This window comes from Heterodontus francisci, chromosome 27, assembly GCF_036365525.1.
Source record: "Heterodontus francisci isolate sHetFra1 chromosome 27, sHetFra1.hap1, whole genome shotgun sequence".
Classification (NCBI taxonomy): domain Eukaryota; kingdom Metazoa; phylum Chordata; class Chondrichthyes; order Heterodontiformes; family Heterodontidae; genus Heterodontus; species Heterodontus francisci.
Window position 1 is genome coordinate 8,340,007 of NC_090397.1, and position 17,768 is coordinate 8,357,774.

The 17,768-nt window shown below is 48.1% G+C and overlaps 1 protein-coding gene across 3 annotated transcripts in view; it reads right to left on the reverse strand.

Moving 5' to 3' along the window:
* The window catches only part of elk3 (ETS transcription factor ELK3), a 120,736-nt gene extending 104,427 nt beyond the window's left edge, over positions 1-16,309 (reverse strand). Inside the window, exons 1-2 of one of the 3 annotated variants that reach the window (XM_068059677.1) lie at positions 16,234-16,309; positions 15,493-15,633 (exon numbers count right to left, since the gene is read on the reverse strand). The gene's annotated coding sequence lies outside the window, so the exon portion shown is untranslated. Of the gene's footprint in view, positions 1-15,492; positions 16,054-16,233 lie in introns of those variants that run through there. The other 2 variants (XM_068059679.1, XM_068059678.1) reach the window with 2 other exon arrangements.
* Between the last annotated feature and the right edge of the window lie 1,459 nt (positions 16,310-17,768).

The window sequence follows — 17,768 nt, forward strand, 5'->3', positions numbered from 1 at the left end:
TGACCATGTTGGGGTTAGACCTGAGAGAATGGAGTGCCTCAAGTTCAGAGGGGGACAGGTTGGAGTGAGTGAGGGGGCAGAGAAATTGAGATGACCAATATCGCGCCGACAGTTTTAAATTAAAAGATCAAGAGCGGGTAAGAGGCCAGGGGGAGGGGTCCAGTTAGAATACGAATGCTGGAGGCGGATGAATGGGAAAGCTTTGTCCTAATCTAGTTGTCAGCTGTGGCTCGGAGGTAGCTCTCTCACCTCAGAGTCAGATGGTCGTGATTCAAATCCCACTCCAGAGGCTTGAGCAGAGTATCTAGGCTGACACTCCTGGTGCAGTGCTGAGGGAGTGCTGCAATGTCAGAGGTGTATCATCTTGATGAGACATTAAACCGAGGCTTCGTCCACTCTCTCAGATGAATGTAAAAGATCCCATGGTACCATTCAAAGAAGAGCAAAAAGTTCTCCCCCCACCCCCCCCACCCGGTGTCCTGACCAATAATTATCCCTCAAACAATATCACTAAAACAAATTATCCAGTAATTATCAAATTGCTGTGTTTCCTACAAAACAACAGTGACTACTCTTCAAAAATACTTCATTGGTTGCAAAGCGCTTTGGGACAGCTACCTTCAGTGTCCCCCAAGGATCCATCCTTGGCCCCCTCCTATTTCTCACCTACATGCTACCCTCACAGCATCACCTGAAAACACAATGTTAGTTTTCACATGTATGCTGTCAATTCCCAGCTCTACCTCATCATCACCTCTCAAAACTCCTCCACTGTTGTTAAATTACCAGACTATTCATCTGACATCCAGTATCTGGATCAGCAGAAATTTCCTCCAATTAAACACTGGAAAGATTACAAACTCCTTTCACTAACCACTGACTCCATCCCTCTCCCGGCAACTGTCTGAGGCCAAACCAGTCTGTTCACAACCTTGGTGTCATATATGACCCTGAGATGACCTTCCAACCACATTTTCATGCCATCACGAAGACCACCTATTTCCACCTCTGTAACATCGCCTGACCACCTCTGCCTCAGCGTATCTACTGCTGAAACCCTCATCCGTACCTTTGTTACTTCGAGACTGACCATTTCAAAGTACTCCGACCAGTTTCCAGTGTTCTCTCCACCATAAACTTGAGGTCATCCAAAACTCCGCTGCCTGTGTTTTAACTCACACCAAGTCCCCTTCCCCATATCACCCCTACGCTCGCTGCCAAACATTGGCTCCCAATCGAGCAATGCCTCAATTATAAAATTCTCATCCTTGTTTTCAAATCCCTCCATGGCCTCGCCCCCTCCCTATCTCTGTAATCTCCTCCAGCCCCGCAACCCTCTGAGATAGCTGCACTCCTCGAATTCTGGCCTCTGAAGCATTCCTGATTTTAATTGTTCCACTATTGGTGGTCGTGTCTTCAGTTGCCTCGGCCCTAAGCTCTGGAATTCCTTCCCTAAACCTCTCCGCTTCTCTGCCTCATTTTTCTTGCTACTTATACCTGGTCAAAGCAAAGCCTGCAGGTGGAGTGAGCTGCTGCCCATTCTACACAAAGGAAGCACCATTGGCAGCTCTTTATTCTGAGGCCTCTGTGCGACCCTCAGTGTCTTTAGCTCAGTTGTCAACTCTTTTAGTTTCTGGAATTGACCGTTGGAATCTGTGAAGTGATAGTGATTTGGATCTTGACTTGTGGGATAGTATACAACAGGTGAGAGTCAGTCAGCAGCTCATGTTTTTTTCTGGTGCAGCAGCTTTGACAGAAGCGGAGGTGCGGAGGGAACTTGCAGCTGGGAGGTCAGTTTCAGTGCAAGTTAAAGTTAATTCCCTTTTGTTTTCGGAGGACCAGGGGACTGCTGTGTAAGTGAAAACTATATATTTGGGCGGTGGCTGTACCCGAGACACTACACGTGTAGTGTCTCCCACCCACCCTCCTCCTCTAACCAAAAAAAAAAAGGACTCTGGTGTGTTGATAAGGTAAGCTTTTTATTTAAAAAGTTCTGTCCGTCGGATTGCTAAGCGAACAAGTTTTGACTTTTTTTTTTGGTTTTTCAGTAGATTTGTTGGGAATTTAGTATAGTGGGAATGGAGGTTAAGTATGTTCCTCCTGCAGAATGTGGGAGGTAAGGGTCGCCAAGAGTGTCCCTGCTGACTGCATCTGCGGGAAGTGCACCCAACTCCAGCTCCTTGAGAACCGCGTTAGGGAATTGGAGCTGGAGCTGGAGCTGGATGAACTTCGGATCATTCGGGAGGCGGAGGGGGTTATTGAGAGGAGTTATGGGGAGGTAGTCACACCTCAGGTAAAAGAAGTAGGTAGATGGGTTACCGTCAGGGGAAGGAGAGGGAATCAGCAGGCAGTGCAGGGATCCCCTGTGGCCGTTTCCCTCAACAACAGGTATACCGTTTTGGATACTGTTGCGGGGGACGACTTACCAGGGGTAAGCAATGGGGTACAGGTCTCTGGCACAGAGTCTGTCCCTGTTGCTCAGAAGGGAAGGGGGAAGAGGAGCAGAGCATTAGTCATTGGGGACTCCATAGTTAGGGGAACAGATAGGAGGTTCTGTGGGAACGAGAGAGACTCACGGTTGGTGTGTTGCCTCCCAGGTGCCAGGGTTCGTGATGTCTCGGATCGTGTTTTTGGGATCCTTAAGGGGGAGGGGGTGCAGCCCCAAGTCGTGGTCCACATAGGCACCAACGACATAGGTAGGAAGAGAGATGGGGATTTAAGGCAGAAATTCAGGGAGCTAGGGTGGAAGCTTAGAGCGAGAACAAACAGAGTTGTTATCTCTGGGTTGTTGCCCGTGCCACGTGCTAGCGAAGCGAGGAATAGGGAGAGAGAGGAGTTGAACACGTGGCTGCAGGGATGGTGTAGCAGGGAGGGTTTTGGTTTCCTGGATAATTGGGGCTCTTTCTGGGGTCGGTGGGACCTCTACAAACAGGATGGTCTTCACCTGAACCAGAGGGGTACCAATATCCTGGGGGGGAGATTTGCTAGTGCTCTTCGGGGGGGTTTAAACTAATTCAGCAGGGGAATGGGAACCTAAATTGTAGTTCCAGTGTACAGGATGTTGAGAGTAGTGAGGTCAGGGATAAGGTTACAAGGACGCAAGAGGGCACTGGCAAGCAAGAAGTGTGTCTACTTCAATGCCAGGAGCATCCGGAATAAGGTGGGTGATGTTGCAGCATGGGTTGGTACCTGGGATCTCGATGTTGTGGCCATTTCGGAGACATGGGTAGAGCAGGGACAGGAATGGATGTTGCAGGTTCCGGGATTTAGATGTTTCAGTAAGAACAGAGAAGATGGTAAAAGAGGGGGGGGGGGTGTGGCATTGTTAATCAAGGAGAGTATTACAGCGGCAGAAAGGACGTTTGAGGACTCGTCTACTGAGGTAGTATGGGCTGAGGTTAGAAACAGGAGAGGACAGGTCACCCTGTTGGGAGTTTTCTATAGACCTCCGAATAGTTCCAGAGATGCAGAGGAAAGGATAGTGAAGATGATTCTCGACAGGAGTGAGAGTAACAGGGTAGTTGTTATGGGGGACTTTAAACTTTCCAAATATTGACTGGAAATACTATAGTTCGAGTACTTTAGATGGGTCAGTTTTTGTCCAGTGTGTGCAGGAGGGTTTTCTGACACAGTATGTAGACAGGCCAACCAGGGGCGAGGCCACATTGGATTTGGTACTGGGTAATGAACCCTGCCAGGTGTTAGATTTAGATGTAGGTGAGCACTTTGGTGATAGTGATCACAATTCGGTTAGGTTTACCTTAGCGATGGGCAGGGACAGGTATATACCGCAGGGCAAGAATTATAGCTGGGGGAAAGGAAATTATGACGCGATTAGGCAAGATTTAGGATGCGTAGGATGGGGAAGGAAACTGCAGGGGATGGGCACAAACGAAATGTGGAGCTTATTCAAGGAGCAGCTACTGCGTGTCCTTGATAAGTATGTACCTGTCAGGCAGGGAGGAAGTTGTCGAGCGAGGGAGCCGTGGTTTACTAAAGAAGTTGAAGCGCTTGTCAAGAGGAAGAAGAAGGCTTATGTTCGGATGAGACGTGAAGGCTCAGTTAGGGCGCTTGAGAGTTACAAGCTAGCCAGGAAGGATCTAAAGGGAGAGCTAAGAAGAGCAAGGAGAGGACACGAGAAGTCATTGGCGGATAGGATTAAGGAAAACCCTAAGGCTTTCTATAGGTATATCAGGAATAAAAGAATGACTAGAGTTAGAACAGGGCCAATCAAGGATAGTAGTGGGAAGTTGTGTGTGGAATCAGAGGAGATAGGGGAAGCGTTAAATGAATATTTTTCGTCAGTATTTACAGTAGAGAAGGAAAATGTTGTCGAGGAGAATACTGAGATTCAGACTACTAGGCTAGATGGGATTGAGGTTCACAAGGAGGAGGTGTTAGCAATTTTGGAAAGTGTGAAAATAGATAAGTCCCCTGGGCCAGATGGGATTTATCCTAGGATTCTCTGGGAAGACAGGGAGGAGATTGCAAAGCCTTTGTCCTTGATCTTTATGTCATCATTGTCGACAGGAATAGTGCCGGAAGACTGGAGGATAGCAAATGTTGTCCCCTTGTTCAAGAAGGGGAGTAGAGACAGCCCTGGTAATTATAGACCTGTGAGCCTTACTTCGGTTGTGGGTAAAATGTTGGAAAAGGTTATAAGAGATAGGATTTATAATCATCTTGAAAAGAATAAGTTCATTAGCGATAGTCAGCACGGTTTTGTGAAGGGTAGGTCGTGCCTCACAAACCTGATTGCGTTTTTCGAGAAGGTGACCAAACAGGTGGATGAGGGTAAAGCAGTGGATGTGGTGTATATGGATTTCAGTAAGGCGTTTGATAAGGTTCCCCACGGTAGGCTATTGCAGAAAATACGGACGTATGGGGTTGAAGGTGATTTAGAGCTTTGGATCAGAAATTGGCTAGCTGAAAGAAGACAGAGGGTGGTGGTTGATGGCAAATGTTCATCCTGGAGTTTAGTTACTAATGGTGTACCGCAAGGATCTGTTTTGGGGCCACTGCTGTTTGTCATTTTTGTAAATGACCTGGATGAGGGTGTAGAAGGGTGAGTTACTAAATTTGCGGATGACACGAAGGTCGGTGGAGTTGTGGATAGTGCCGAAGGATGTTGTAGGGTACAGAGGGACATAGATAGGCTGCAGAGCTGGGCTGAGAGATGGCAAATGGAGTTTAATGCGGAAAAGTGTGAGGTGATTCACTTCGGAAGGAGTAACAGGAATGCAGAGTACTGGGCTAATGGGAAGATTCTTGGTAGTGTAGATGAGCAGAGAGATCTTGGTGTCCAGGTACATAAATCCCTGAAAGTTGCTACCCAGGTTAATAGGGCTGTTAAGAAGGCATATGGTGTGTTAGCTTTTATTAGTAGGGGGATCTCGAGTTTCGGAGCCACGAGGTCATGCTGCAGCTGTACAAAACTCTGGTGAGGCCGCACCTGGAGTATTGCGTGCAGTTCTGGTCACCGCATTATAGGAAGGATGTGGAAGCTTTGGAAAGGGTGCAGAGGAGATTTACTAGGATGTTGCCTGGTATGGAGGGAAGGTCTTACGAGGAAAGGCTGAGGGACTTGAGGTTGTTTTCGTTGGAGAGAAGGAGGAGGAGAGGTGACTTAATAGAGACATATAAGATAATCAGAGGGTTAGATAGGGTGGATAGTGAGAGTCTTTTTCCTCGGATGGTGATGGCAAACACGAGGGGACATAGCTTTAAGTTGAGGGGTGATAGATATAGGACAGATGTGAGAGGTAGTTTCTTTAGTTAGAGAGTAGTAAGGGCGTGGAACGCCCTGCCTGCAACAGTAGTAGACTCGCCAACTTTAAGGGCATTTAAGTGGTCATTGGATAGACATATGGATGAAAATGGAATAGTGTAGGTCAGATGGTTTCACAGGTCGGCGCAACATCGAGGGCCGAAGGGCCTGTACTGCGCTGTAATGTTCTAATTCTAATGTTGCATCTCTTGCCATTTTTATTTCAAATTGAGGTAAATGGGAGAGATATAAAACGGGCCGTCGACTCACTATCACCTCATTATAGACTATCGCACAAAGTCAAAGTGGCCCCATTCCCTCACCCATGTACACTCATTATAATCAGGAAGTCTACAAGAGACCATTTCCTCCTAAAGTCTTGCCGGCTGTGTAAGAAATATATTCTAAAGTAGATATGTTATCCCCTGGGGCCTGAGTATTGTTTTCAAGTGCCTGTATCATCGTAACTTGCTCATTTTTTCTGCTTAAGAACATAACACATGAAGATAAGAATCAGGAGTAGGCCATTCAGCCCCTCGAGCCTGCTCCACCATTCAATAAGATCATGGCTGGTCTGAATGTGGCCTCAATTCCACTTTCCAGTCAGCCACTCATAACCCTTGACTCCCTTGTCAATCAAAAATCTGTCTAACTCAGCCTTGAATATATTCAATGACCCAGCCTCCACTGCTCTCTGGGGAAGAGAATTCCAAAGATTAATGACCGTTTGAGAAGAAATTCCTCCTCATCTCCGTCTTAAATGGGAGACTCCTTATTCTGAAACTGTGCCCCTGAGTTTTAGGTTCCTCTGTCAGCATCTACCCTGTCACGTCCCCTCAGAACCAATGTTTCAATAAGATCATCTCTCATTCTTCTAAACTCCAATGAGTATAGGCTTCTTTGTAATTACCATACTTGTAAATAAATCTATTAGTTACAGGCTAAAAGTAACAGTCTGACAGTGGGTATGTGCAGTCTTCAGGAATTGATCAGATTGTTGTGGGCACCTCTTATGTTCTCTGATGCACCAAATTATAAATTGAGGGTTACAGTACATCATAGGATCATAGGAAATAGGAGCAGGAGTAGGCCATTCGGCCCATTGAGCCTGCTCCAATATTCAAACAAATCGTGGCTGATCATCTACCTCTATGCCATTTTTCCCCACTATTCCCATATTCCCTGATGTCGTTAGTATCCAGAAATCTATCGATCTCTATCTTGAACATGCTCAATGATTGAGCTTCCACAGCCCTCTGGGGTAGAAAATTCCAAAGATTCACCACCATCTGAGTGACGAAATTCCTCCTCATCTCACTCTTAAATGGCCTACCCCTTATTCTGAGACTGTGTCCCCTGGTTCTAGACTCAGCAGGCAGAGGAAACATCCTATCCACATCCACCCTATCACGCCCTGTAAGAATTAAAATGGATAAATCAGGTGCTGCTGGTTACAAATTGATATTCAGACCAACAGCACAATATAACCAGTGCCCAAACAGCTCGTATCTCTATCGTGCCTTTAATGTGTAAAACATCCCAAGGTGCTTCACAGGATTGTTATCAAACAAAAATTGACATCAGTACTAAATCACCACTAAAATCGCACTTGGTCTACCTGATCATGCCATAGAATTATGCTATTATATATTATTATGCAAAAAATTTTCCATTTTTAGGTGCAATTTTTTTGCTTTCTTTGTTTGTTCTTAATCACCTTTTGTAGTGAGAAACTTAGATGAAGGGCAGTGTCGCAGATCCTTGACGTTTAAAAGAGAAGAGAAGGCAAGGTAAGGTAAGTAGTAACTCAGGAAGTAGTGTTTAGATGACTGAAATTCAGCCAAGTGTGTGAACAGTTAACTGATCACTTCTAGATATCCCACGAGATTAGTTTGTGATAGAAACACAAAGTGCTGGAAATATTCAGCAGGTCTGGCAGCATCTGTGGAGAGAGAAACAGAGTTAACGTTTCAGGCCCGTGACACAGGGTTCCACTGACAGGTCACCGACCTGAAACGTTAACTCTGTTTCTCTCTCCACAGATGCTGCCAGACCTGCTGAGTATTTCCAGCATTTTCTGTTTTTATTTCAGGTTTCCAGCATCTGCAGTATTTTGCTTCTGGATTAGTCTGTGTTTTTTTTTTTAATTATTGGTTTGTGGGATGTGGGCATCGCTGGCTAAGCCACCATTTGTTGCCCATCCCTAACTGCCCTTGAACTGCGTGGCTTGCTCGGCCAGTTCAGAGGGCAGTTAAGAGTCAACCACATTGCTGATGGTCTGGAGTCAGGTAGGCCAGACTAGGTAAGGACGACAGATTTCCTTCCCTAAAGGACATTAGTGAACCAGATGCATTTTTACAACAATCGATGCTAGTTTCGTGGTCAGCATTACACTAATTTTTTAATTCCAGATTGAATTCAAATTGCACCTTTCTTGATCCCTTTGTGACTGAACTGCAGATTCTATCCAGCAGGTATGAGATTTTGTTACATATAATCACAAAGTTACTGCTTTAACATTAAAAGTTGCATCATGTTATACAGTAGAGATTAAAAGAAAAAACATGATGGAAATACATAGTAGGTACCCCAGCATGTAAAATGAGAAAAGGCAGGTTAAAGTCTCACAGAGGTGCCTCCACTCTGTACTTCCAACATTTCCAGATTTTCCCTCATCAGTAAAGTGCCTCAGGCATTGCCCAGTTAGTTGCTGAATACAAGCTTGTTCTTTCAGACACAAAATGAGTGGGAGACTCCAGAAACCTGCTCCACAGAGCCATCCAGTGGACAGAACTTGCATCACATTGTGACAATTGACAGCAGAAACAAATGAAAAATGTTGATTTAAAAAAGACCAAAGGTTGTAACAAGTAATAAGGTTCATGGCTACAAAGTGTGTGCCTCATCCAATATTGTTAATGATAGTAATCAATCTCCCCTTGTGTTACACACAGGAAGTCAAGCCCGATTTTAGTGATCAACAGGGCTGCAGTGCCACCATTGGCAGGAAGATGTAATTACAGTGTGACAAGTTTACATAGTTTCATTATAAATGTGGGCACAGGAATTTATAATGGGAAAAATCGACAGGAACATATACAGATGTAACATTTAAAATATATTCGAGCGAGATATAGATATAACCCACTGCCAACAGATGTTAAATTTCTGAAACATGTCCAATACATATGGACTGAATTATTCAGGTATTAGTATAATTACCCAGCCAATTATCTACGTCAGCTAATTTTTATTTTCTTGTGTGCAAAACTAATAAAGTTATTTGTGAACTAAATTTTCTACTGGGGAAAAGATCAGTGTGACCCATGAATTGACGAATTTTTGATTTCTTTGCATGTTTTGTCACTCACAGGATTTAGGTAGTAGTTTCCTGAAGGCACTTCCTGCAGATTGCAGGCTGTTCAATAAACTGTGAAACTGTCTAATTGTGAACTTCCTTTCATTATACTTCACAGCATTGCAAAGGAAAATTGCAGAAAGGGGAGAGATAATTTTGTGCAAACTAAATTTTAAAGGCTCACGTTCTTCAGTTTCCTTTATCAAATTCACTCAATAGTCTCAGACTATTCCTGCTCCTCGTCAGTTCAAAGATTCGTTAATGCTGCATTTCAGTAGATGTTTATGTAAGATTTAGATCAGAGCAACGATGACATATATCAAACCCCCCGCACTAAACTTTCTAATGCTCACTTGCACAGGAAGATCCAAAGTGAATGTCATATCTGAGTAAGCATTGCTTTTAATAGTATGTACTGGTGTCCTGGCCCGTATTTCTCTCTCAAATAGATCATCTGGTCATTTATCTCTTTGCTGTTAGTGGGATCTTACTATGCAGAGGGTCAGAGATGGCCTTGCGGGGATCCAGTGTTTGGGGGTCCAGATTTACTTGGAGTTTTTGACTGTGTAATGGATGGACTGCATGGCCCTGACACCAGGAAGGATCCCCACAGACCAGCCCTGCAGTAACAGAATGCATTAAGCTGCCAGCTGAGCCTACCTGGACTGAGCAATGCTGCCAGGGACAGAGGCTGATCACAGGGACTGGATCCACTCAAGGCCCAATAACCCCTCCTTGCTGTGTATAAATCCACGTTTCCTACATTACAACACTGACAACACTTCATTGACTTTGAAGTGCTTTGAGATGTCCTGACGATGAGAATGGCGTTATAAAAATGCAAGTTCTCTCTTCCTTCCTATTTAATTGTTCCAGCAGTGGATTACTGTGCATATCTTGATGTATAATCAACAAGCGTTGATAATAGTGAAAGCACAACTCCTGAGCTACACACTCATGTCACACAGCAGAAAGCTGTCAGCATTTGGTAGACACTAATCTTTGGGCACATCGGATCATTCATTGCAAGGCCAGCTACAGATCAAAAAGAGGTGACCCTGCATGAGTGACAGTGACTGACAGCCACTGCTGAGTTATTAAGTAAATGGTACTGAGGGACATGGCGTGACGGTGGGTAAATGCAGTTGAGGTACAGTTCAGCCATGATCTGATTGAATGGTGGAACAGGCTGGAGGGGCTGAATGGCCTCCTCCATATTACAGGAGGTACAGACCAGTCTAGGTCTGGTAGCTGTCAACATTGTACAAATAATAAACAGAAAGCTGGGGGAAGCCCAGCATCATTTACTTTCTTCCACACACACACATTCTATACTGACTGTACAAAACAGCAGTGTGGCTGAGCGGAAAGACTTTAATGAGATTTAGGTGCAATATGTGCAGACATTGCTAAATCGTGACTAAATCCGCTCTCTCTGCTGCAGCGAATGGAAAATTCAGGGAGCGCCACACACATCCTGCGTGGAGCATCACATTACATACAGACTACAAACTTCAAACTCCCCCCAGCCACAGCCCCTGGGCAGCACACAGGAGCTGGTGAGCAAAGAGTTAACCTCACTGCCCCTTGCAACTTGGAGACCAAGAGACTCTTTGTTTCCACTCGTGACTCACTCCCAGTATGTTGCTGCCAGTTTTAAACCGGAAGCTCAAAGCAATTAAGTCTTTGCTGTTTCTAGACAGGCGAGGAACCATGTAGAAAGCAGCCTCCCCAATTCCACTCACTTTCCCTAAACCCCACTCACTGCTCGTTAAACCCCAGACTTTCCCTGACCCCACTTACTGCTCCATAAACCCCACACACTTTCCCTAAGCCCCAAACAACGCTCCATAAAAGCAACTCACTCTTCCTTAAACCCCACACATTCCCTAAGCCCCAAACACTGCTCCAGAAACCCCACTCACTGCGACAGAAACCCCACTCACTGCGACAGAAACCCCACTCACTGCGACAGAAACCCCACGCACTGCTCCAGAAAACCCACGCACTGCTCCAGAAAACCCACGCACTGCTCCAGAAAACCCCACTCACTGTTCCAGAAAACCCCACTCACTGCTCCAGAAAACCCCACTCACTGCTCCAGAAAACCCCACGCACAGCTCCAGAAAACCCCACGCACTGCTCCAGAAAACCCACGCACTGCTCCAGAAAACCCCACGCACTGCTCCAGAAAACCCCACTCACTGCTCCAGAAAACCCCACTCACTGCTCCAGAAAACCCCACTCACTGCTCCAGAAAACCCCACTCACTGCGACAGAAACCCCACTCACTGCGACAGAAACCCCACTCACTGCGACAGAAACCCCACTCACTGCGACAGAAACCCCACTCACTGCTCCACAAACCCCACTCACTGCTCCACAAACCCCACTCACTGCTCCACAAACCCCACTCACTGCGACAGAAACCCCACTCACTGCGACAGAAACCCCACTCACTGCGACAGAAACCCCACTCACTGCTCCACAAGCCCCACTCACTGCTCCACAAGCCCCACTCACTGCTCCACAAGCCCCACTCACTGCGACAGAAACCCCACTCACTGCGACAGAAACCCCACTCACTGCTCCACAAACCCCACTCACTGCGACAGAAACCCCACTCACTGCTCCACAAACCCCACTCACTGCGACAGAAACCCCACTCACTGCGACAGAAACCCCACTCACTGCTCCACAAACCCCACTCACTGCGACACAAACCCCACTCACTGCGACACAAACCCCACTCACTGCGACACAAACCCCACTCACTGCGACACAAGCCCCACTCACTGCGACACAAGCCCCACTCACTGCGACACAAGCCCCACTCACTGCGACACAAGCCCCACTCACTGCTCCACAAGCCCCACTCACTGCGACAGAAACCCCACTCACTGCGACAGAAACCCCACTCACTGCGACAGAAACCCCACTCACTGCGACAGAAACCCCACTCACTGCGACAGAAACCCCACTCACTGCGACAGAAACCCCACTCACTGCGACAGAAACTCCACTCACTGCGACAGAAACTCCACTCACTGCGACAGAAACCCCACTCACTGCGACAGAAACCACACTCACTGCGACAGAAACCCCACTCACTGCGACAGAAACCACACTCACTGCGACAGAAACCCCACTCACTGCGACAGAAACCCCACTCACTGCGACAGAAACCCCACTCACTGCTCCACAAACCCCACTCACTGCGACAGAAACTCCACTCACTGCGACAGAAACTCCACTCACTGCGACAGAAACTCCACTCACTGCGACAGAAACCCCACTCACTGCGACAGAAACCCCACTCACTGCGACAGAAACCCCACTCACTGCGACAGAAACCCCACTCACTGCGACAGAAACCCCACTCACTGCGACAGAAACCCCACTCACTGCGACAGAAACTCCACTTACTGCGACAGAAACTCCACTCACTGCGACAGAAACCCCACTCACTGCGACAGAAACCCCACTCACTGCGACAGAAACCCCACTCACTGCGACAGAAAACCCACTCACTGCGACAGAAAACCCACTCACTGCGACAGAAAACCCACTCACTGCGACAGAAACCCCACTCACTGCGACAGAAACCCCACTCACTGCGACAGAAACCCCACTCACTGCGACAGAAACCCCACTCACTGCGACAGAAACCCCACTCACTGCGACAGAAACCCCACTCACTGCGACAGAAACCCCACTCACTGCGACAGAAACCCCACTCACTGCGACAGAAACCCCACTCACTGCTCCACAAACCCCACTCACTGCTCCACAAACCCCACTCACTGCGACAGAAAACCCACTCACTGCGACAGAAAACCCACTCACTGCGACAGAAAACCCACTCACTGCTCCACAAACCCCACTCACTGCTCCACAAGCCCCACTCACTGCTCCACAAGCCCCACTCACTGCTCCACAAGCCCCACTCACTGCTCCACAAGCCCCACTCACTGCGACAGAAACCCCACTCACTGCGACAGAAACCCCACTCACTGCGACAGAAACCCCACTCACTGCGACAGAAACCCCACTCACTGCGACAGAAACCCACTCACTGCGACAGAAACCCACTCACTGCGACAGAAACCCACTCACTGCTCCAGAAACCCACTCACTGCTCCAGAAACCCACTCACTGCTCCAGAAACCCACTCACTGCTCCAGAAACCCACTCACTGCTCCAGAAAACCCACTCACTGCGACAGAAACCCCACTCACTGCTCCACAAACCCCACTCACTGCTCCACAAACCCCACTCACTGCGACAGAAAACCCACTCACTGCGACAGAAAACCCACTCACTGCGACAGAAAACCCACTCACTGCGACAGAAAACCCACTCACTGCGACAGAAAACCCACTCACTGCGACAGAAAACCCACTCACTGCGACAGAAAACCCACTCACTGCGACAGAAAACCCACTCACTGCTCCTCAAACCCCACTCACTGCTCCTCAAACCCCACTCACTGCTCCTCAAACCCCACTCACTGCTCCTCAAACCCCACTCACTGCTCCTCAAACCCCACTCACTGCTCCACAAACCCCACTCACTGCTCCACAAACCCCACTCACTGCTCCACAAACCCCACTCACTGCTCCACAAACCCCACTCACTGCTCCAGAAAACCCACTCACTGCTCCAGAAAACCCACTCACTGCTCCAGAAAACCCACTCACTGCTCCAGAAAACCCAAACACTGCTCCACAAACCCCACTCACTGCGACAGAAAACCCCACTCACTGCTCCACAAACCCCACTCACTGCTCCACAAACCCCACTCACTGCTCCACAAACCCCACTCACTGCTCCACAAACCCCACTCACTGCTCCACAAACCCCACTCACTGCTCCAGAAAACCCACTCACTGCTCCACAAACCCACTCACTGCTCCACAAACCCCACTCACTGCTCCACAAACCCCACTCACTGCTCCACAAACCCCACTCACTGCTCCACAAACCCCACTCACTGCTCCACAAACCCCACTCACTGCTCCACAAACCCCACTCACTGCCCCAGAAACCCCACTCACTGCCCCAGAAACCCCACTCACTGCCCCAGAAACCCCACTCACTGCCCCAGAAAACCCACGCACTGCACCAGAAACCCCACGCACTGCACCAGAAACCCCACGCACTGCACCAGAAACCCCACGCACTGCACCAGAAACCCCACGCACTGCTCCAGAAACCCCACGCACTGCTCCAGAAACCCCACTCACTGCTACAGAAACCCCACTCACTGCTACAGAAGGGCGGCACAGTGGCGCAGTGGTTAGCACCGCAGCCTCACAGCTCCAGCGACCCGGGTTCAATTCCGGGTACTGCCTGTGTGGAGTTTGCAAGTTCTCCCTGTGTCTGCGTGGGTTTCCTCCAGGTGCTCCGGTTTTCTCCCACATGCCAAAGACTTGCAGGTTGATAGGTAAATTGGCCATTAGAAATTGCCCCTAGTATAGGTAGGTGGTAGGGAAAATATAGGGACAGGTGGAGATGTGGTAGGAATATGGGATTAGTGTAGGATTAGTATAGATGGGTGGTTGATGGTCGGCACAGACTCGGTGGGCCGAGAGGCCTGTTTCAGTGCTGTATTTCTAAACTAAACTAAACCCCACTGCTACAGAAACCCCACGCACTGCTCCAGAAAACCCTATGCACTGCTCCAGAAAACCCTACTCACTGCTACAGAAACCCCACTCACTGCTACAGAAACCCCACTCACTGCTCCACAAACCCCACATTGCTCCACAAACCCCACTCACTGCTACACAAACCCCACTCACTGCTACACAAACCCCACATTGCTCCACAAACCCCACTCACTGCTCCACAAACCCCACATTGCTCCACAAACCCCACTCACTGCTACAGAAACCCCACTCACTGCTACAGAAACCCCACATTGCTCCAGAAACCCCATACTGTTCCCCAATCTCCCTGAACCCACACACTGCTCCCGAAACCCCATACACTCACCCCAAAGCCCACACACCCCAGTGAACCTGATGCATCCCCCCACCCAAACCTCCCGCAACATTTAACTGGGATTCGCTTGGGTCCCCCCCCCCCCTCCCAAAGACTGTAGACAAATGCAAAGTGAAATTTTCAATGCAGCTCCTCCTCCCTCTGTCCAACTCACTTGCTCGACAATTTTCTCCTTCCCCAGGCCCAGAAACTTGTACCTTCCCCACCCCCCAATCTTACAGCAAACTTTCAGAGACAGAGACATTCAGCCAGACACTATCACTTTGCCCCCACTGTAACTTGGTGCAGGACTCTCTCTGTCTGGGACAGGGTGCTGCCGAGCCCAGCTCAGTACTGGGGCACAGTCGTGGTGTTCACCTACCCGAGAGTTGCAGCCTTTTGTTATTGTGTGTGGATTAGTTACCCCTCCGATCCGATCAGCGATGCAAACTGCTTCTTTTTTCCATGCTGACACACGTCTGAAATGTTCTGCTGCTGTAACTGGATCCTCCTGAGCAGGAAGCTGGATCAGGCAGACAAGAGCTCCGGATTACTTCCTTTCCGCATTATTCCCCAGGCACTTTGCAGTCTGTGTAAACAAGTCTTTCCCCTTCTCCTCTCTGCCCAGTGTCCACACTCAGCACTCCCACCTTCACTTGACGTCAGGACCTTCCCACTAAGGCCCAACATCACCAGGGAGGAGTCTGCCACCCAGATGGTCCTCCCTTTCACCAAAGTCTTTCAACAACCGCCAGACAGAGCAACATGTTCTCTGTCTGCAGTGTCACCCATGTGTTAATAGACACAGACTGTTGAGAGAATCCTTATTTCCCTCAGAAACTGGAAGCTCACAGAGCTGCAAGTCTTTGTTTTAACCCTTGGACAGACAGAAAAGGTTGAAACAAAAGCTCTAGGTGCCCCAATGATGTTCATCCACTGCTGACTGGAACAACAAAGAAACCCAGCCTATCCTCAGCCTGGGCACCTGTCATCACATGAACAGGATAAAAACCATTGTAAATCATGACCTCACCCCCTCGCTGCATCACAGCCACACTGCGACCAACTTTCACTTTGATTTAAAACAAAGTGTGTAACTCTTCTGATGTGTAATCTTACTCACCTGTCACCCGTAAACCTGCTGGCTTACACTGTTGTTGTGGGAGCATTTTAAGAGGCTGTAAGTGAAAGGTCACCAGAGGAAGTGATATCATTGGCACACAGAGTTGTGGGTGTAGCCCGACAGAGTCAGATGTGTGTTGATGTGCTCTTCTAGTAGCTGTGTGTATATATATATCTGTTCTAGTTTAAGTTACAATAAAGTTGTTATTATTGCCATAGAGGGAATGCAACAAAGGTTCACTGGACTTGTTCCCGGTATGGTGGGACTGTCCTATGAAGAGAGATTGGGGAAACTGGGTCTGTATTCTCTAGAGTTTCAGAGAATGAGAGGTGATCTCATTGAGACCTGCAAAATACTGAAAGGGATAGACAGGGTAGATGCAGGTAGGGTGTTTCCCCTGGTGGGAGAGTCGAGAACCAGGGAACACAATTTCAAAATAAGGAGAAAGCCACTTAGGACTGAGATGAGGAGAAATGTCTTTACTCAGAGGGTTGTGAATCTTTAGAATTCTCTACCCCAAAGGGCTATGGAAGCTCCGTCATGTTTAAAGCAGAGATTGACAGATTTATAAATACCAATGACATAAAGGGATATGGGAATAGTGTGGGAAAAAGGCATTGATGTGGATGATCAGCCATGATCGTATTGAATGGCGCAGCAGGCTCAATGGGCTGAATGGCCTACTCCTGTTCCTATAATGGGAACAACATTTACCAGTCCATTTTAAAATCACACTGACATCTGGATAGGTGTTGGAGAAGATACGTCAGGGTTACTGTCCTCCCTCATTGTCAATGGCACTGTCTGACTCAGGGTTACTGTCCTCCCTCATTGTCAATGGCACTGTCTGACTCAGGGTTACTGTCCTCCCTCATTGTCAATGGCACTGTCTGACTCAGGGTTGCTGTCCTCCCTCATTGTCAATGGCACTGTCTGACTCAGGGTTGCTGTCCTCCCTCATTGTCAATGGCACTGTCTGACTCAGGGTTATTGTCCTCCCTCATTGTCAATGACACTGCCTGACTCAGGGTTGCTGTCCTCCCTCATTGTCAATGGCACTGCCTGACTCAGGGTTGCTGTCCTCCCTCATTGTCAATGGCACTGCCTGACTCAGGGTTGCTGTCCTCCCTCATTGTCAATGGCACTGTCTGACTCAGGGTTGCTGTCCTCCCTCATTGTCAATGGCACTGTCTGACTCAGGGTTGCTGTCCTCCCTCATTGTCAATGGCACTGTCTGACTCAGGGTTACTGTCCTCCCTCATTGTCAATGGCACTGTCTGACTCAGGGTTGCTGTCCTCCCTCATTGTCAATGGCACTGCCTGACTCAGGGTTGCTGTCCTCCCTCATTGTCAATGGCACTGTCTGACTCAGGGTTGCTGTCCTCCCTCATTGTCAATGGCACTGTCTGACTCAGGGTTGCTGTCATCCCTCATTGTCAATGGCACTGTCTGACTCAGGGTTACTGTCCTCCCTCATTGTCAATGGCACTGTCTGACTCAGGGTTACTGTCCTCCCTCATTGTCAATGGCACTGT